The following is a 13708-nucleotide window of genomic DNA, read 5'->3' on the forward strand; positions in this document are numbered from 1 at the left end:
AGAGGGGCAGGTGCCACGGAGAGGGGCAGGTGCCGCAGAGCGGGGCTGCTTGGGGGCATGTAGGTGGCCAGATGGCCAGGGAGTCCCTCCCCGTGCAGCCACGGGACAAGTGGTGACTAGTGGAACAGAAATAAAGCAGAGGAGGATCTGGTGTTGTCACAGCTATGGTGTAGGTTGCAGCTGTGACTTGGATCTGATCCCTGGCCTTGGAACTCCTTGTGCTACAAGGTGGCCAAGAAAGAAAGAAAGAAAGCAGAGGATGCCCAGGGGATTCATGATCTGCACGGGCTGCGGATGTGCCTGCGAGAGGCCCAGGGCGCTGGCCATGAAAGGGGCAGAAGGAAAAGAATCCACTTACACGAAGCCTGGGTTCCAGATTTGTCATGACCTCGCCTGACATGAGCTCCTAGGCTCTGGGCTGCACTCCCACCCTCTGCTCGTATTTGTGGGCACAGGGACCTTGGACTCAACCCAGGGGCCAAGTTCAGATCCCGCTGGACAAGCCAGGGGCTCAGACGCATCAGAGACTGGCTGCCTGGAGAGGAGAAAAACACCTGATAGATCTCCTTCACACAGTCTGGGAGAGGGTGTCTGTGTCCCCAGGGCTGCTCTCTGCTCAATGACCCCCTGGCCCCCAGGAGCAACTGCATCTGGAAGTGACATTCATGGCAGCAGAGCTGACTGTTCAGAGTGCAGTCAACTCTGATCGGTGACTTGTCTCTGCGAGTGGACATACCTGTGTATGTTGATATGTGTGTGTGTGCCTGTGTGTGTGTATGTCTGCTTGCACGTGCATGTGTACGTGTGAAGGAACAGGGCAGCAACGTGACCTTGTCTGCCCACAGTACCATCTTCTAAGAGGGTGGACGTCCAGTTCTAGGTCAGGGCATGGACAGGAGACCTGGCCTCCACAGGCAGCTCAGACTTGCCAGGATCATTTGGGCTGAGTCGCTGCAGAAGAGACGGTGACTAACACAGAAAGTCTTTGCACCTGTTACACGGGATCAGCATCCCAGAGCTGGCAGAGTCTGCGCATCCCCAGCCAGTCCAGGACTGGTTCTGCTATCTGGGAATCCTGGTGGTGAGTCTTCCTCTGTATTTAACGCCTGTTCTGCATAACACTCAGCTGGTCCCACTCAGCCCGTCCATCCATAAGGACCCGAGCCCAGAATGCAAGGCTCTCAGCAAAGGCCCACCGCGCGGCATCCATCCCTATAAGCAGAGCCAGCGCACACACGGGGTGGGCTCCCTGCACTCACGTCCATGTGTCCCAGCACAGAGCATGCCTGGCCTGCCCCTCCCCAGCTGGTCCTGGAGCCCCAAGGCTGGTCTGGAGCCTGGAAGATTATCACTAGCTCCTCTAGTGCTCCTTGGTCTGATCCACCTGTCCCAAAAAAACCCAGGCAGTGGAGCCACAATGAGGTCACAAAGGAACATTCGGAGCTGACCTGAACACAGGAAGGTCAATCCCCAAGGCACTTTGAGTAAGTGGGAAGGAGCTGTCTGCCTGGATGCCAGGTCTGCTTCCCTGAGAACACAGCAGCTCCCATGGGGTCCGGTCCCCTTGAAGGGCCTGGACAAGTCACCTCCTACACTTTCTCTCTGCAGGGGAGCCAATGGCCTGCTGAATGTCCATCGGGCATTTACGCAAGGGCTGCAGTACTGAATTTAGTACAAACATATATTTTTACTCAGGGATATCTCCAGTCTGCTTTTTCTAGCCACGTGTATCAGTTATCACTTGCTGTGTAACAGACATCCCAAAAGTTAACAGCTTAAAACAGCAACTATTTTGTGTGCTCACAATCCTCTGGGTCAGCAGGTGGACTTAGCTGGGCTACTGGGTTCTTGGCTGGTCTCTCCTGGATTACTTATGAGGCTACAGTCACTGGGGCTCCACTGGGGCTGAAGAGCCCAGGACAGCCTCATGGGCAGCTGGTGGACAGCCACCACGTGCTCGCCTGTGCTCCTTCACCAGCTGCTGGGCAAGGTCCAGAAGGATCCTGGGCTTCTCAGAACTAGCACATCCCTTGCCTTCACTGTGTTGGTCAAAGGCAGGCAGGGGGCCAGGCCACATCCAAGGGCAGAGAATGGATTCGTCCTCTTGACAGGAAGGGTGGGTGTCACCATGCAAAGGGCGGTTGTGGGGAGATGAGAGGAACCTGTGGCCCATGTTTGCAAACAAACTACGGCACCTCCCACAGGGCAAGATAATAGGAAGGAAGGAGATGGTAGCACGTGTGGGTTTATGCGTGTGCACACAGGCACACATGTACATACGCACACTGTGTGTGTTTATATATGTGTGCCTGTGTTCATGTGTTCATTAAGTTCCCCTGCAGACCAAGAAGTGTGCTGGACCCTTTGCAAGATGTACCATCACTTTCTTTGCGATAGTAGCATTGGTCTCAGACTCAAAGTGGGGAGAGCACAGCACAGGACACCACAGGACAGCGTGACGGCCCTCAGAGGCTGGGCCACACACAGCTCCTTGCAACACTCACCCTAAACACCCAGAGGCATAGCGGTCGCCTACTCTAGCACTTGTTTTTTTGCCTCTACATATTTAAATAAAAGGGACACTATGAATTTGTTTTTTTAAAAAATATTACATAAGGAGTTCCTATGGTGGCACAGTGGAAACAAATCCAACTAGGAGCCGTGGGGTTGCAGGTTTGATCCCTGGCCTTGTGCAGTGGGTTAAGGATCCAGTGTTGCAAGGAGCTATGGTGTAGATCCTAGACACGCCGTGGATCTGGCGTTGCTGTGGCTATGGTGTGGGCTGGAGGCCACAGCTCTGGTTAGACCCCTAGCCTGGGAACCTGCATAGGCCGTGGCTGCGGCCCTAAAAAGACAAAAAAAAAAATTATATGAGACAAACTATAGGCATATGCATATGCATTTAAGCAAATGCAGGCTGTGCATGTTTACACAGATGAATGAGCCCATTCTAAATTATGTCCAGGCCCACATGCGCATCTCCTGCTCAGCAGCTGGGCTCTGCCCTGGGCTCTGGGGACCAGGGGTGCCATCCCCATTTTTCCTGCGCCTCTATCACCACCTTAGCTCTTTACGACCTGGCTGCTCAACATGTGACCTGGCACCCTTGGCATCGTCACCACCAGTCACCTGTTAGAAATGCAGATCTCAGGCTCCCACCCAGACCTGCTGAGCCCGGATCCGCACCGCTGCAAATCCCCAGGTGTTCTGCGTGCATTAGAGTTTGGTGAACGTGGCTATAACAGATGTTTCAAAAAGCAAAACTGATTCAGCTGCTCCTTTAATATTATTGAAACTCCATTAGTATTTTTCACGTTATCTCTGTGTAAACCCATTTTCAACGCCCCCCAGGGAACCTCCTGTGCAGTGACTTTGAGAACCACCTGGACCTGGGCTACACAGAGGGAGAAACAGCATCAGCTAGTGTCCACGGAGGCGTGGCCTCCTGCTCTGATCTGATGCACCAGAGCCTGCACTGAGCAGCCCCCAGGAGAGGCATGTGGTCACTTAGGCTGAGCATCCCCGCTCAGCCTCAGTCTGTGTCCTCCTCCTGGCCGCCGGGCTCAAGCCCACGGTTTCGCCACCTTCTTATACCCACCTGCCTGCCATCTTCCCATAGACACTACACACTTTGTCACCAGCAAGCCACCGTGTCCTCTTGCGCTCGCAAGTACACAGGCCTGGTCTTCCCACCCCACACCTGGCCACCTGGCACTCCTCTCACTGGCAGGTGGGAGGGAGTCACTGGCTGAGGGGGGAGCCCACCCCAGGGTATCACCTCTGCCCACCTTCCCCCTGAGACTGGAGAAATTCAATCCCCCTCTTTTCCCCAGGCAGTCTTATAACTGAGAGTGGTCACAGACACAGTTCTGGCCAAATGGCTGTGAGCGAAGTCTCCCGGGGGCTCTGTCCACCATCCCTACATCTTGCCTTGGTCTCAGACATGATATCTGGGGCTGCAGCAGCCATCTGGGAGCCAGGAGGGGGTAGAGATGCGGGCCAGACTCCGCTGAGCTGGCAGGTCAGCACCTCCTGCCTCTAGGCTTGTATCACAACAGGAAAGCCAACCCCAGGGTCCAGCTCCGGTGCCCCTGGTTCTCTGTCATGTGTTGCTGCTGTTTTCCATTTCTAACCCACGTGTTCACGCAGTTGTTTAAACAGGTCTTAATGCACAAAGAAAAAGATAAGACGTGAAAAAGCAAGAAAGCTAGATCCAAATCAGCTTTGCCACTGATCTCTTGTAAATCTGGAGACGTTATTAGACACGCAAAGACATGAAACATCTCCATTTTTTTTCTCACCTTCCCTTTTATCTCTTCAGTGAGAACACGGGAGAATGATGGAACTGAACAAAATTCCCGAGACCTAGAATTCACTCATGTAATAACTAAGGCACCCACATAATGTGCGAAATTGGTGCTGATAATCTATGCCCCAGTTTCTGACTATGGGCCCAAGATAGCATCACATTCTAGAATATACTTTGGAGAAATAATTTAACTATGACTCACACATGGGATGGCATGTGTCAGCAGAGCCCTTACTCCTGAGGCTACATCAGAAAGGTCTCTGTCAATTACTTGCTAATAATGAGAACCTCAGAGTTCCAATATAGGGTTTTTTTTTAAAAAAAAAATTGTGGTAAAAACACACAACATAAAATTTACCATCTGGACTATTTTCAAGTGAACGGTTCAGGAATGTTAAGCGTATTCACACTGCTGAGAAACGGATCTCCAGGACTTCGTGGTTTTTTATGACCAAACCTCCCCTCTTCCCTACTCAGGTTCTCTCCCTCCTTCATCCTTTCTTTGCATGTTCGAAACTCCAGGAAGGAGGTCGGGAGGCTTCTTTCCTTTACAGATGGGAGAATGCCAGAGCTGGTGGCCTCCCCCTCGTCCCCTGGGCTCCGGGCTTCTGGACCATCTGGTACCCAACCCACAGCTCGTGTGCAGAGGCGGGCTTCTCCTGAGCACAAGAGGCAGCCATACAGCCCTCCCCATGGTTGTGTCTCTGTTTTATTGAGGGAGAACGGACGTATAACATTAGATGACTTTCAGGTGAGCAACACACGGTTCAATGTTTGTATATACCGGGAAATGGTCACCACAGTGAGGCCCACGTGTGTCACCATCTATCTTGTGACGAGAATGTTAAAGACAGGCTCTCGTAACAACCTGCAAACACATATGACAGTGTTGATAGACAGAACATCCATCCCCAGGCCATTCATTTTGTAACGGGAATTTATACCTTTGGATCCCCTTCATCCATTTTCCCACCGGCTTGTGGCAACCACCCACCTCTTCCCTGCATCTCTGAGCTCAGAGTTTTTGTTTTTGTTTTTTCAGATTCTACATATAGGCGAGATCCTGTGGTATTTATCTTTCTCTGATGTATTTCACTTAGTATAGTGCCCTCAAGTTCCATCCATGTTGCTGCAAATGGCAGGATTTTCTTCTTCTTTTTTTTTTTCTTTTTTGGCCGTGCCTGTGGCATGGGAAGTTCCTGGGCCAGGGATGGAACTTGCACCATAGCAACAACCCAAGCCACAGCAGTGACAATGGTGGGTCCTTAACCCACTGTGCCACCTGGGAACTCTGGGATTTCCTTCTTTCTATGGCTGAATAGCATTCCATTGTGTATATGTATATATATATCTATCTCACATCTTCTTTATCCATGTATCCATTGCTCACATGTCTTGACTATAGCAAATAATGCTGCAATGAATACAGGGGTGCATATTTTGAGTTCGGTTTCATCTTTGGATAAACTCAAGTGAGATGGCTGCGTCATACGGCAGTTCTATTTTTTATGTTTTCAGGGACCTCCACACTCTTCTCCACAGTGGCTGCACCGATTTACATTCCCACCAGCAAGCAGTGCAAGAAAGTTCCCTTCACTCCACACCCTCACCGACACCTGCTATATGCTGTCTCTTGGATGATGGCCATTCAGACAGGTGTGAGGCGATGTCTCACTATGGTTCTGGTTTGCACTTCCCTGATGAGCAATGACTCGAGCACCTTTTCAGGTACTCTTTCCTCCTGCCCCTCCCGCCGAGCAGAACAGAAGAGCTGATGGCAGACAGACCAGGTTCTCCCAAGGGGAAGTGATTCCCCAGCCTACAGTGGGAGGCAGCTGCGGCTCTAAGTCAGACGAGGTAAGGACTAGCTTAAGGCCACTGGACACCCGAGCAGGAGCCCAGAGGCCTGGAACAGCTGGAGCACAAGCACCAGAGCTCCAGATGGGCTGCTGGTCAGGGGCCACCCATCAATGTCACCAGGAAGCCCTCTGCTTGCACCATTGGGAGCTGGGCGGCTACAGTCCTGGGCGCACAGAGCAGCCAGGCGGAGTAGCTCCCTAGTGGGATGCAGTGTGTGCCCACTGAGGGGCTTCCAGGTTGGAGGGCAAATATGAGTAGGGGGGCAAAGGGGTGCACAAAAAGGGGGTCAGAGCCACCTTGAAAGCTTCCACTCCTGACGGAATGCTGGAGCCGGGTGCTTGCATATACCCAGTTGCACAAAGGGGATGGGAATCTGGGAAGCAGCCCATGTCTGGCACCCAAGCCCCTGTCTGTACCTGCTCTTCCTAGAAAGGGATGTGGCCAATCAGTGCTCAGGCTCAGCCTCAGGAAAGTGCATTTTCCTGCGCCATTTGAGTCCGCAGCACATTTTCCTCTACATTTTAGTACAGACTGTGATGTCCCCAAAGCCACTCAGCGTCCCTGTTCACAGCCAATGCACCTGCACCCAGGGCATCCAATTAGCAACCCTGCCGGGAAAACAGTGCAGGGGACCCAGCAAGCAGCACCAGCGGGGAGGACAGAGTCAGGGACGCAGTTAGATCAGTGACCCTCTCGTCCTGAGTCACTCAGGAGGATGTGGCGCCAAGTCCACAGGCAGTTGGGACTCGCCCTGAGACCTCATTCTGAGCAAAAGGAACAGCGAAGCGGGCGCCTGCATGCTGGGTGGGACCCTTAGATCCACGGCTTTAAAAATACCAAGATTAGAGTGAAAGGCAGAGGATGAGCTTAGCAATAACAAAAAGGATTATTTCCCTTCACTTAAGACTGGTTTTTAACAGAAATCCATCTCGGTGAGGGAGCGGGGAGAACGGGCCTGCGTGTTCCGGCCGGATGTGCTGCGTAGAAAGAAGAGCTGGGAGGCAGGGTGCGTGTGCATCCATCTGCCCAGAGACTCTGCTCGAAGCTGCTTGTACTGAGGGCACTAGGGAAGGGGAAAGAGTGGGAGGCAGAGGTGGAGGCGGGATGGTCCGAGGCTGGGCAGGGGAGGAGGACGTGCCCGGGGCAGAGGCCTCCCCACCCTCTGTGCGCACAGAGTACCGTCCAGAGCAGACGCCTGGCTCTTCAAATACATCCACGACTGTCTGAGCCGTGGGCTTGGGTCGGCCCCTGTGCTCAGTGGTGTCTCAGACCCAGAGCAGGTGGTTTACTTTTCCTGCTGCTCCTCAGGACACAGTACCCTCACCCCCCTGGAAACCCTTGGAAAAGACCAAGGCTGAAACATTCGATGCTCAGGTTGGCTACAGAAATGCCTATCCTCTGTTGAAAGGCACCAAGAGACCCTGCAAACAACAGAAGACTTGGCAGCCATCCCTGGGAGGATGAGCTGGGCACCCTGGGGCCTCTGATGCTAAAGCTCAGCCCACCCCCGTGCTGTCCCAGGATTCAATCCCCCTGGGATCGCAGAAGGAAACCATTCTTATTTCAACACCTTGCACCAGCCGAGAGCTCTTCGCACCGAGGTTTGAAGACCAGGATTATGAGAATAAGTTAAAAACTGTATATTGTACGTGTGGCAGAAAGGTACGCTTATGTAACAAGTTCGAGTCTTTGGTTCCCTGAGCAGGGGTGAAACCTGGGCATATGTGAGTTCAGATATTTTTCTCCTTCAGGAGTACCTTTGATTTAAAGTTAAGGCAAAAGAATAAAACTTCTGCAGTTCTAATTGTTTGGAATGTCTGCTTTTTGGTTTTGTTTGGACATGAATGTTTGCCAACAGAAAAAAAGCTTAAGGAAGGAGGGAACAGGTGGGAGGTATGTGTGAAGGGAGGTTACCCAGTGAGGTCACATGTTTGAGAAGAAACACTTTTTAAAAATATGAATTTAGGAGTTCCCTGGTGGCTCAGTGGGTTAAGGATCTGGCGTTGTCACTGCAGCAGTCTGGACACTGCTGTAGCATGGGTTGATCCCTGGCTTGGGAAACTTCCACAGGCCATGGGTGCAACCAAAAAAATATGAGCTTGACCTAAGCAGGTCCTTCATGAAAGATGCAACTTGCCATCACTAAATACCTACATTCTCTCTCTCTCGAGGTCACAGCCCCTAAATGTTACTACAGCATTATCAGGACCTAAGTTTAAAAATGACAATGATGGGGAGTTCCCGTTGTGGCACAGTGAAAATGAATCCGATTCGTATCCATGAGGATGCTGGTTTGATCCCTGGCCTCGCTCAGTGGGTTAAGGATCCGGTGTTGCCATGAGCTGTGGGGTAGGTTGCAGATGAGGCTCGGATCCTGTGTTGCGTGGCTGTGGGTAGGCTGGCAGCTACAGCTCTGTTTCGACCTCTAGCCTGGGAACTTCCATATGTCTCATGTGCAGCCCTAAAAAGCAAACTAAAAACTCAAAATGTTTTACAATGAATGCTGATTTGAACCTCACGAGCCCCCATCTCTCTAGAATAATGTTCACTGAACTCCGGGATAAATTCTTTTGACTCAGAGCCGTCCCCCAGGTTTCTCTATGCTTTCAGAAGCAGCTTTTATTTTTATTATTTTCGGCACACGTAGATTGTTCTTTGGTTCTGTTATTCTTAGTTCTAGCAGTTATCTTTGGTCCTCATGCTTATTTGCTGTTATTTTTCTTTAGGCTTTTATTTCATTTTATGCAATTTAACAGGTTCTTCACCATAAAATGGTTTACGATGATTTGCACTTTTGATGGAAACGAACTTAAGTCACCATGTGTTATAAATGGTGCTTTGTTGACAATCTGCTTTAAAACGTTTTCTCCTGAGAACACACATCACATAACTTTTGTAGTGACGTGATGTGAATCTCCATCTAGTTGTGTTGAAGATGTCTTTCTTAAGCCTTTCCCACGCGTGTCCTCTGAGCCCACCTGGCAGGGGTGTCTACACCTGTTGAGCAGCCCCTACATAAAGACATACCCATGTGGATGTGTACACACCATCCTTATTCTGACTCTTGCCAATGAGAAGCTGTGGGATGTGGGTGCAAGGAAGGGCCCAGACTTGTTCTGTGTTCTCTGAGAGCCTCGGAGTCCAAGTCCTCCTAAACCAGAGCCATCCACATTAAATAACTGTGACAACCATGACACTTTGTTTTTCAAATCCAGGAAAGAATACAGAGAAGGGCGTTCCCTTCGTGGTTCAGTGGTTAACGAACCCAACTAGGATCCGAGAGGATGTGGGTTTGATCCCCGGCCTCGATCAGTGGGTTAAGGATCTGGTGTTGCCATGAGCTGTGGTGTAGGTTGCAGATGTGGCTCGGAGCCCATGTTGCTGTGGCTGTGGTGTAGGCCGGCACCTGTAGCCACGACGTGACCCCTAGCCTGGGAACTTCCATATGCCGCAGGTGCAGCCCTAAAAAAGGCGGGAAAAGGAAAAAAAAGAATATAGAGGAAAAGAAACAGAATCTCAGAAGAGCTAAGTGGTCTTAGACCATTTACCAGGCGAGCAGCAGAGTCCAGGGATGGGAGCTGGTCTTTGCAGGAGAATTCCAGAAGGTGTCATGGGGGCGGGGGCAGCTACAGACACATGGAAAGTCCGCCTGTGCCTCCAACTCCCCACTCCCTCCTCAGCCCCAGCAAAGCCATGCTGAGGGCACTGAATAGTAGCCTGGGGCCTGAATTAAAGCAGCTCCTCCTTAAGACACGTTTAAAAACTCTCAGGAGTAATTTGAAATGTCTGAGTACTTTGCACGGAGAATGCAAGGAAAAAACGCATTTGTTTAAACCACTGACTGCCACCTCTGTTACTCCAGCTCTGGGGACACAGGCAGGAACCGGGCCAGAACACCTTCGGTGTTTTGGTTTACGTCATGTTGGCACAAGGCCTCCAGTGCAGTGATCCTGTGTCCAAGCTGGGGCTCTGATATCACCTGTTCCCCCAGTCTTGTGTGACTTCCCACGAGAGGACGAGGCCGCTCTGCCTCCCGTTAGCCCGGGGCTGTGCTGATGCTGACACAGCAACATCCCACCATCCATCTTTGCACCTTCACCCACTCAGCCCAGGGATATTGCTCCTGATGCGGGTCTGTTCAAAGCCCAGGTCAAAGCACTGTGTCAGCCCACTGGGCCACGAGGAACCCCAACATACCGGACCCTCAGAGGCCAACGGGAGGGCCTAGGGTTATGCTGGGTTTACATAAAGATGCTGGCCAGCAGGATGGTTACTCGCATCCCAAAAGGTCAGCTACGTTCCTCTGTAAAGGCACCTTACAAAGGGGTTCACAAACCTGGCTGCAGCCTGCAAGCACGTGGAGGACAATTTTAGGAACAGCTTTTGTTAGGGAAGGTGGGGAGGTATGAGGAGGCAGGGACCCCCTTCCATGGTCTCTGGAAGCCAGCCCCTGGCTACCTTTTCCAGCCAACGGATCCCCACACTTGGAATCCATCTGAGCGAGCCTAGTCTCCAGGGGGCGTCTCCATGGGGCAGGTGACTGGCAAACGTCTCTAGTTGAGAAACTATTCAGCCCTCGCTTGAACCTCAGAACAGCACCCACTAGCGTCTCCCATAGAAAACTTACATAAGAAAATACCTTTGTATTCTCTAATAACCGTAATAATCTTGAGAAGGCATGTGTTAGAGCTAACGAGAAAGGGCAGTCAATTCAGAGCAGTGCTTTTAATTTCTGCTGTTGCGAAGTGTGGTAGAAATAAATTGCTTAGGATTGATGAATAGAGTTTTAAAAGTTTTTTTCCTTTTTTTTTTTTAACCGGAAAAAAAAATGTTCTGCTCATTGTGGTTCAAGTGGAATCCCGTTTATCCCCTGCACTAGCCAAATGTAATTGTTTCAAATGTCTCTCTTCTCAGGATCTGAATTTCTCCTGCTCCAACTCCCTTCTTCATGCCTTAGGGAACGTTAGTAGTTTTCTTTTCTACGCCCAAACGGACACGGGGCACCTTCATTTCTATTTTAATATCACCTATTTCTACGGCAAACATTCAAAGTTGTTTCTGATGCTGGTTAGATGAAGATGAAATGAAGCGTCATGAGCTGGAGATTCAAGGGGCTGCATGTGGAGGTGCAGTGAAGTGGGAAGGGTTTCCAGGTCCTTCCTCAGACACAGTCCCCCAAACTGCGGGGCGGGGTTGGGACGGGAGCGAAGGGCGGGTGAGGGGACACTGCAGGGTTAGTGCATTGCTCTCCCCTCCTTGGTGCACCACGGACATTATCCTCTATAAAAAACTTAGAGACAGATTCCCCCCAGGTTCCCTTTTACTTAACAAGGCCCTCTTGCTTATGACAATTCCATTTTCATGCAGTAGGTGGGGGCAGGGTGGGAGAGGGCACCAGATCAGCGACAAGTCAACATTTGCCCCTGGGGTTGGGGGTTTGCGGAGGGCTCACCCTCAGAGGTCTCAGAGGCCCGTACCTGTGGTCCGATCACCAAAAAGACAACCACCCGGCACACAGCAATAAGGCAATAATTCATCTGAAAATGTGTTCCAGCCACTTCCTGTCCTAGCCAGACTGGGCATCAGACCACCACTTCCCACTCTGGCTGCAGTGAGCATTTAGGGAATGGGCCCCTGAGGCCCAGGGGATCCACATGCCAGCACCAATACCCCGGGGCCTGGCAGTCTCCCCTCATCAAGGAAAAGTTGGCTGGCTCCAGGGTTTGTTATGGGCTCACCCCACAGGCTGCAGGTCTGCGCAGCAGCCGCTCCCTTTGGGCTCTGACCAAACATGCTGGCTGGTAGGAGGGGGGCCACAGATACACAGACCCCATGCTCACCCCACCGCCTGAGCCTGATTCGAATTGAAAAACGGAGCCACCTACCTCAGCCCCTAAATCAGCCAAGCCCCCAGCCGGTGTCTGCTGCACTGAACCGGGACGTGGCCAGGGAAGGCGCAGACATGAGTCCAGCCAGGAGCCTGGCGCCAGGGCATCTGACACCGCAGAAGGGCTGTGCGCACCTGAAGTCTGGGAGCTTGGTGCCCAAGCCGGGGCGTGCAAGGGGACCCCCAAAGAAAAGAAGTCGACCAGAGGACCCCTTCTTGCCTTGCTTCAAAAAAGCCAAGTGATCCCACTGGCAGCCTCCTCAAAGCAAGGCTGTAAGCGCCCACTCCACTGGAGTCTTTCAGAAAACGCATCGCGATCAAAGCCCTTCCCCAGGAAAAGTGCCCAGTTCTGCCCGTAATCCTCTCCCCGCACCTTGGAGAGAGCACAAGAAGAGGCAGAGATCTCACCGAGGGAAATCGAGACCAGAACTTGAACCCGAAAGCGCATCCACTCGGTCCCTCTCCGCGCAGTGGCTGGCGGCTCCCAGGGCTGCTGGCTGTCTCAGCTGCCAGGGACCAGACAGCCCGCCGACGCGAGGGGCTCCCGGAGTCCCCGCCCCCGCCAGGTCGCTGGTAGGGAGTCCCCATGCCCAGCGCGCTCTCAACATCGCCTTCCTTTTCCCCCTCTGCACGGCGAATAGAAGCCCGCTTCCTTTCCCGTCCACCTCGGTCCCCAGCTCCACGGTGGCTCTGCTTACCAGCCCCAGCCGGTCTCCTCTGGGTCGCTCGAGGGGGTCTCCCGGGCCCGCGGAGCCAATGCCTGCCGCGCGCCTCCACCCCCGCCCCTCGGGCAGCGCCGCACCGCCGCGCTCCCGGGTCTCGGTCTTAGCAGCTCCCTCCGACTTCTCCAAGCCGTCCCTCCGCGCGTCCGGGGCGCCCGGAGTGGCGAGGCGCCAAGCTGCAGCCCAGGCTGCCACCACCCGGTCCCTTCCTCCGCATCTTACCCGCCCGCTCCGCTCTCCCCGGCGCTTGGCGACCCCACGCCTCTCGGGTCCCGCCGCCCGGGCCACCCCGACTCACTCGGGTGCCGCGCCGCCGCCGGTCTTCGCGCTCCGAGGCGGAGCCAGGACGCTTCTCCGCGCGGGAGCCGCCGCGCGGGAGCCGCCACCCGCTCGCCACCCGCCCCGCGGGCCCCTCTGCTGCCCGCGCTGCCGGGGCGGCAGGGACTTACCTCCCGGACAAGGTGACCCGCTGGTGCGCCCAGGCGGCTGCCGGCTCGTCTCTGGAGGGAGCGAGCGCGGGGCGCGGGGAGGTGCGGCGCCCGCCTCTGCTCCCGGCTCCCTCCCCCGCCTCCCGGCCCTCCCCTCTGCTACCTCCGCGCCGCCCGGCCCTGCGCTCGCCGCCCGCGCCCGCGGCTGCCCCGCGCTTACTGGAGCGCTGGGCGCGGGGCAGCGGCGCCGGCCGGGGCGGCTGGGGCTCCTTTGCAGCGGCGACGGGGTGGAGCCTGGCCCCTGGGATCTCGGGCGAGGAGGGTGCGGGAAGGCTCCGTGGCGCGCGCCCGGCCGGCGGGTGGGCGAGGGGCGCCCAGGCGCGCCGCTCGGCTCTCAAGCCTGGAGACACGCGTGCGGGAGGCGGCGGCCACGGGCTCTGGGATGGCAGCGAGGAGGAGGAGGAGGAGGAGGGAACGGCCCCGCGCTGAGGCGGCGCCAACT

At 53.9% G+C, this 13708-nt stretch overlaps 1 protein-coding gene across 1 annotated transcript in view; it reads right to left on the reverse strand.

The window, feature by feature from the left end:
• The window catches only part of SYNDIG1 (synapse differentiation inducing 1), an 88858-nt gene extending 75531 nt beyond the window's left edge, over nt 1-13327 (reverse strand). Inside the window, exon 1 of the mRNA XM_047770191.1 lies at nt 13228-13327. The gene's annotated coding sequence lies outside the window, so the exon portion shown is untranslated. The remainder of the gene's footprint in view (nt 1-13227) is intronic.
• Between the last annotated feature and the right edge of the window lie 381 nt (nt 13328-13708).

The sequence above is a fragment of the Phacochoerus africanus genome, chromosome 3 (genome assembly GCF_016906955.1).
Source record: "Phacochoerus africanus isolate WHEZ1 chromosome 3, ROS_Pafr_v1, whole genome shotgun sequence".
NCBI classification, from domain to species: Eukaryota; Metazoa; Chordata; class Mammalia; order Artiodactyla; family Suidae; genus Phacochoerus; species Phacochoerus africanus.